The following is a 7203-nucleotide window of genomic DNA, read 5'->3' as shown; positions in this document are numbered from 1 at the left end:
GCCAGTTGTAATGAGAACAAGGCAGGTTGTACCTCAATGATCCCCAGCTTCTCCATTACAGAGAGTGGCATAAGATTTATCCCTGACCCCAGATCACACAGAGCTTTTGCAAAGGTCATGGTGCCTATGGTACAAGGTATCAAAAACTTGCCAGGATCTTGTTTCTTTTGAGGTAAAATTTGCTGAATCCAGGTATCCGGTTCACTAATGAGCAAGGGAGGTTCACTTTCCCAAGTCTCATTACCAAACAACTTGGCATTCAGCTTTATGATAGCTCCTAAATATTGAGCAACTTGCTCTCCAGTCACATCTTCATCCTCTTCAGAGGAAGAATAGTCTTCAGAGCTCATGAATGGCAGAAGGAGATTTAATGGAATCTCTATGGTCTCTATATGAGCCTCAGATTCCTTTGGATCCTTAATAGGAAACTCCTTCTTGCTTGAGGGACGTCCCAAGAGGTCTTCCTCACTAGGATTTTCGTCCTCCTCCTCCCTTGTGCATTCGGCCATATTGATTATATCAATGGCCTTGCACTCTCCTTTTGGATTCTCTTCTGTATTGCTTGGGAGAATACTGGGAGGAGTTTCAATGACTTTCTTACTCAGCTGGCCCACTTGTGCCTCCAGATTTCTGATGGAGGATCTTGTTTCACTCATGAAACTGAAAGTGGCCTTTGACAGATCAGAGACTAGATTGGCTAAATTAGAAGTGTTTTGTTCAGAATTCTCTGTCTGTTGCTGAGAAGATGATGGGAAAGGCTTGCTATTGCTCAGCCTATTGCGTCCACCATTGTTAAAGCCTTGTTGAGGCTTTTGTTGATCCTTCCATGAGAAATTGGGATGATTTCTCTATGATGAGTTATAGGTGTTTCCATAAGGTTCACCCATGTAATTAACCTCTGCCATGGCAGGGTTCTCAGGATCATAAGCTTCTTCAGAAGCTGCCTCTTTAGTACTGTTGGATGCATTTTGCCATCCATTCAGACTTTGAGAGATCATGTTGACTTGCTGAGTCAACACTTTATTCTGAGCCAATATGGCATTCAGAGCATCAATTTCAAGAACTCCCTTCCTCTGAGGCGTCCCATTATTCACGGAATTCCTCTCAGAAGTGTACATGAATTGATTATTTGCAACCATGTCAATGAGTTCTTGAGCCTCTTCAGGCGTTTTCTTTAGGTGAATGGATCCACCTGCAGAATGGTCCAATGACATTTTCGAAAATTCAGATAGACCATAATAGAATATATCTAATATGGTCCATTCTGAAAACATGTCAGATGGACACCTTTTGGTCAACTGCTTGTATCTTTCCCAAGCTTCATAGAGGGATTCACCATCTTTTTGTTTGAAGGTTTGAACATCCACTCTCAACTTGCTCAGCTTTTGAGGAGGAAAGAATTTATCCAAGAAGGCAGTGACCAGCTTATCCCAGGAGTCCAGGCTATCCTTAGGTTGTGAATCCAACCATATTCTAGCTCTGTCTCTTACACCAAAAGGGAAAAGCATGAGTCTGTAGACTTCAGGATCAACTCCATTCGTCTTTACAGTCTCACAGATCTCCAAGAACTCAGTTAAAAACTGATAAGGATCTTCAGATGGAAGTCCATAAAACTTGCAGTTTTGTTGCATTAAGGCAACTAGCTGAGGCTTCAGCTCAAAGTTGTTGGCTCCAATGGCAGGAATGGAGATGCTTCTTCCATCAAATTTAGACGTTGGCTTTGTAAAGTCACCAAGCATTCTCCTTGCATTATTATTATTTTCGGCTGCCATCTCCTTCTCTTGTTCTAATGTTTCTGAAAGGTTACCTTTAGATTGTTGTAACTTAGCTTCTCTTAATTTTCTCTTCAGGGTCCTTTCAGGTTCTGGATTAATTTCAACAAGAGTGCCTTTATCCTTGTTCCTGCTCATATGAAAGAGAAGAAAACAAGAAAAGAAAGAGGAATCCTCTATGTCACAGTATAGAGATTCCCTTATGTTAATAGAAGAAGAAAGGGGAGAAGAGTGAAGAAGAATGGTTCGGATTTTTAGATGAAGAGAGGTGAAGAGAAGTGTTAGTAAATAAATAATTAAATAGAATAAGAAAAGAGAAGGGAAATTTCGAAAAAAAAAATTTTTTTTTTTAAAAAGGGTTAGAAATTTTTGAAAATTAGAGATAAGAAATAAGATTAAATTTAAATTAAAACTAATTAATTAATTAAAAATGATTTTGAAAAAGGGTGAGATATTTTTGAAAATTGAGAGGAAAAAGTAGTTAGGTGGTTTTGAAAAAGATAAGAAACAAACAAAAAGTTAATTAGTTAGTTGAAAAAGATATTAAAATCAAATTTGAAAAGATAAGAAGATAAGAAGTTAGATAAGATATTTTTAAATCAAATTTTGAAAAAGATAAAATTTTTGAAAAAGATATGATAAAAGATAAAAAGATTTAATTTTTAAAAATTTAAAATTACTTACTTCACTAACAAGAAACTACAAGATAAGATTCTAGAACTTAAAGATTGAACCTTCTTAACAAGCAAGTAACAAACTTCAAATTTTTGAATCACTCACATTAATTGTTAGTGAGTTTTTGAAAATTTTGATATAAAGATAAGAAAAAGATTTTGAAAATATTTTGAAAAAGATTTTTGAATTTTTCGAAAAATAGAAAAAAATGAAAAAGATATAATGTTTGAAAAAGATTTTGAAAAGATAAGATTTTTAAAATTGAAAATTTGACTTGACTTGTAAGAAACAACTAATTTTGAAAATTTTTGACTAAGTCAACTCAAATTTTCGAAAATTATGAGAAAAATAAGGAAGAGATATTTTCTTTTGATTTTTGAATTTTTAATGATGAAAGAGAAAAACACAAATGTGACCCAAAATATGAAAATTTTGGATCAAAACACAAGATGCATGCAAGAACACTATGAATGTCAAGATGAACACCAAGAACACTTTGAAGATCACGATGAACATCAAGAACATAATTTTGAAAAATTTGTGATGCAAAGAAAACATGCAAGACACCAAACTTAGAAATTTTTAATGCATGGATTCTAACAAACAAAAAATGCACATGAAAAACAACAAACAACACAAAACAAGAAAACATCAAGATCAAACAAGAGGACTTATCAAGAACAACTTGAAGATCATGAAGAACACTATGAATGCATGGAATTTTCGAAAAATGCAAGAAAATTTTTTAAAAGCATGCAATTGACACCAAACTTAAAGAATGACTCAAGACTCAAACAAGAAACACAAAATATTTTTGATTTTTATGATTTTCTAATTTTTTTGGATTTTTATTAATTTTTTTTCGAAAACAAAGTAAAAAAAACGAAAAAGAAAAGAAAAATTTTGAAAAAGATTTTTGAAAAGAAAATTACCTAATCTGAGCAACAAAATGATCCTTCAGTTGTCCAAACTCAACAATCCCCGGCAACGGCGCCAAAAACTTGGTGGTCGAAATTGTGATAAAAGAGTTCCAGGCACTGTTAGAGAAGCTCACAACTCCGTTCAACTTAACCAACAAGTGTACTGGGTCATCCAAGTAATACCTTACGTGAGTAAGGGTCGATCCCACAGAGATTGTTGGTATGAAGCAAGCTATGGTCACCTTGTAAATCTCAGTTAGGCAGATTAAATTGATTCATGATAGGTTCGAAAATTAATAATAAACAGAAAATAAAAAAAGGATAGAAATACTTATGTAAATTAAACGTGGGAATTTTAGATAGGCGTGTGGAGATGCTAGAATCCTTTCGAATCTCTACTTTCTTATTGCTTTCATCCAATCCTTCTTACTCCTTTCCATGGCAAGCTGTATGTAGGGCATCACCATCATCAATGGCTACTTTTAATCCTCTCGGGAAAATGGTCCTATGCGCTGTCACTGCACGGCTAATCGACTGGAGGCATCACCCTTGTTGATAGCTACATCCCATCCTTTCAGTGAAAATGGTCCAAATGCTCTGTCACAGCACGGCTAATCATCTGTCAGTTCTCAATCAGGTTGGAGTAGAATCCCTTGGTTCTTTTGCGTTTGTCATCAAGCCCAGCCTTCAGGAGTTTGAAGCTCGTCACAGTCATTCAATACCGGAATCCTACTCGGAATACCACAGACAAGGTTAGACATTCCGGATTTTCAGGATCCTACTCGGAATACCACAGACAAGGTTAGACTTTCTGGATCCCCATGAATGCCGCCATCTATCTAGCTTATACCACGAAGATTCTGTTGGGGAATCTAAGAGATATGCACCCGGCCTAAGGTAGAACGGAAGTGATTGTCAGTCATGCGCGTTCATAGGTGAGAATGATGATGAGTGTCACGGATCATCACATTCATCAAGGTGTTGTGCAACGTATATCTTGGAATAAGAAAAAAGGAGAATTGAATAGAAAGTAATAGTGATTGTATTGAAACTTGAGGTACAGCAGGGCTCCACACCCTTAATCTATGGTGTGCAGAAACTCCACCGTTAAAAATACATAAGTGAAAGGTTCAGGCATGGCCGAATGGCCTGCCCCCTGAATGATCAAAAGACCGAATGATTAAAGACATAAACAGTCAAAAGATTAAACTGTCAAAAGATCAGACTGTCAAAAGATGTCTAATACAATAGTTAAATGTTCTATATATACTAGACTAGCTACTAGGGTTTACATGAGTAAGTAATTGATGCATAAATCCACTTCCGGGGCCCACTTGGTGTATGCTTGGGCTGAGCTTGATCTATCCACGAGATGAGGCTTCTCTTGGAGTTGAACTCCAAGTTATAACGTGTTTTGGGCGTTCAACTCCGGATCATGACGTGTTTCTGGCGTTTAACTCCAGACAGCAGCATGTACTTGGCGTTCAACGCCAAGTTACGTCATCAATTTCCAAATAAAGTATGGACTATTATATATTTCTGGAAAGATCTGGATGTCTACTTTCCAACGCCGTTGAGAGCGCGCCATTTGGAGTTCTGTAGCTCCAGAAAATCCATTTTGAGTGCAGGGAGGTCAGATTCCAACAGCATCAGCAGTCCTTTTGTCAACCTTTTTCAGAGTTTTGCTCAAGTCCCTCAATTTCAGCCAGAAATTACCTGAAATCATAGAAAAACACACAAACTCATAGTAAAGTCCAGAAATGTGAATTTAACATAAAAACTAATGAAAATATCCCTAAAAGTAGCTTGAACTTACTAAAAACTACCTAAAAACAATGCCAAAAAGCATATAAATTATCTGCTCATCAATATCTAAGATATATATACAGCCCAAAATGCAAAATATAATAAAGTAATCAGAAATACAGCAAAAGAAAATGTGCAAGTACTGAAAGTCAAACAAGATAAAATAAAATAAACTAGGATAAAGGGTCTGAAGGTAGTTCAGCAAAATAAAGTTCGCCAGAGATGGCGACCTCCCCACACTTAAATAATAGCATCGTGCCCGATGCTCAATCAGGCTGGGTGTGAAGAGTCGTCACCTCTAGAGGGGTGTGCTGGTGCCGTCTGTATGGGCTCTGGCAGTGAAAGTGTCTGAGGCTCTGCCTGTATAGGTGCCTGTGGGTCTGCTGGCTGTGTCTGCTGAGGCTCCTCATACTGGGGCTTTGCCTGCTCAGGTCATGCCTGCTCAGCCTCTGCTCGTGTATCCACCTTCTGGTCATCTGCCTCCTCCTCAGATGGCTCGGATGGTGTGTCAGGCTCGGAGGGTATGTCAGTGTGGCCTGACCGGATCATCAACTTCAAATGCTCATAGCGCCACTTGTTGCGACATTCAGACCGCTCATATCACCGCTGGTTGCGGCGCTCTATCTAGTCCAGGCGCTCGAATAGGTGGTGCACAAGATGGTAGATGGGTTGGGAAGCAGGGGAGGGTGCTTTGGATGTGGGTGGTGCGGCAGTTGCTGAAGGGGCAGCAGAAGATGTGGCTGCATCAGCTGTAGCAGTAAGAGAGGGTGGTTTGTAGCCCAGAGCCTGAAACTTTCTACCATGTGGGATGATCTTCTTGCAGTCAGCGGCGGGTGACTTCTCATCCGTCAGCTCCCAGGGTACCTTAGCTCGGCAACCCAACTGAGTAATCAGGTAGGGGAAGGGCAAAGTGCCTCGGACATGAACCCTGGACATGTAGCAACGGATGAATCGGGGGAGGTACAGGTCCTTGCCCTCCATCATGCACCAGATAAGAGTAATCATGGCGGCTGGCACCTCAGTCTCGTGAGTGCTCGGCATCACATAATTGCTCAGGATTTGTTGCCAAAGCCGACCCTCATCATTCAGATAATTAATTTTTAAGCCTTTGGGGGTTGTTGATGACTTACTCATAACCCGTGGGACAGCAGGATCAATAGCTATAGTGCACTTCACTGCTTCCCAATCAAAACGCATAAACCTCATATCTTCCTCAGCCTGCTGATAACCATCTGGTCTATCTGATTTAGGCTGGAAGTTGAGGATATCTTCAATTGCCTCTTCAGTGACTAAAATCTTATTGCCTATGAGCTGTACTACATCCAGGGTTGTTTTAAAATAGTTGAAATAGAATTCCTGGACCTAGGATGCATTAACCTCATTCAAGTTCCTCTCCAGAAAGAACCAGCCTTGCTATTTGATTTGTTCTGTGGTGTACTGCTGTAATTCAGATTGAATTCGGAGGGTCTTTTCTAGATATAAGTTCCTTGAAGTTGAAAATACCGGATACTTCAGTTCACAGTATCGGTTTGCAAACATGACTGAGTCGGTTGCAGGCTGGTGCACGAAATTGTGATCAATACAACTTCGCACAACTAACCAGCAAGTGCACTGGGTCGTCCAAGTAGTACCTTACGCGAGTAAGGGTCGATCCCACGGAGATTGGTGGTATGAAGCAAGCTATGGTCATCTTGTAAATCTTAGTCAGGCAGACTCAAATGGGTATGGTGATGAACGAAAATAACATAAAAGATAAAGATAGGGATACTTATGTACATCATTGGTGTAAGAGCTTCAGACAAGTGTATGAAGATGCCTTCCCTTCCGTCTCTCTGCTTTCCTAATGTCTTCTTCCAATCCTTTCTTACTCCTTTCCATGGCAAGCTCGTGTAGGGTTTCACTGTTGTCAGCAGCTACCTCCCATCCGCGCAGTGAAAGCTAATGCACACACTCTGTCACAGTGCTGCCAATCACCGGTTTGGTTCCCTCCCCTACCGGAATAGAATCACTCTTTTGCGTCTGTCACTAAC

The 7203-nt window shown here is 39.4% G+C and overlaps 1 non-coding gene across 1 annotated transcript; it reads left to right on the top strand.

Moving 5' to 3' along the window:
- Positions 1-1272: 1272 nt before the first annotated feature.
- On the top strand, positions 1273-1376 carry LOC130971626 (small nucleolar RNA R71). Its single transcript, XR_009082838.1, has one exon. It is a non-coding gene; the product is annotated as a small nucleolar RNA R71 (small nucleolar RNA).
- Positions 1377-7203: the final 5827 nt, after the last annotated feature.

The sequence above is a fragment of the Arachis stenosperma genome, chromosome 3 (assembly GCF_014773155.1).
Source record: "Arachis stenosperma cultivar V10309 chromosome 3, arast.V10309.gnm1.PFL2, whole genome shotgun sequence".
In the NCBI taxonomy this organism is placed as follows: domain Eukaryota; kingdom Viridiplantae; phylum Streptophyta; class Magnoliopsida; order Fabales; family Fabaceae; genus Arachis; species Arachis stenosperma.
The sequence above is the reverse complement of the archived record's forward strand: the minus strand, read 5'-3'. Positions and strand labels throughout refer to the sequence as shown.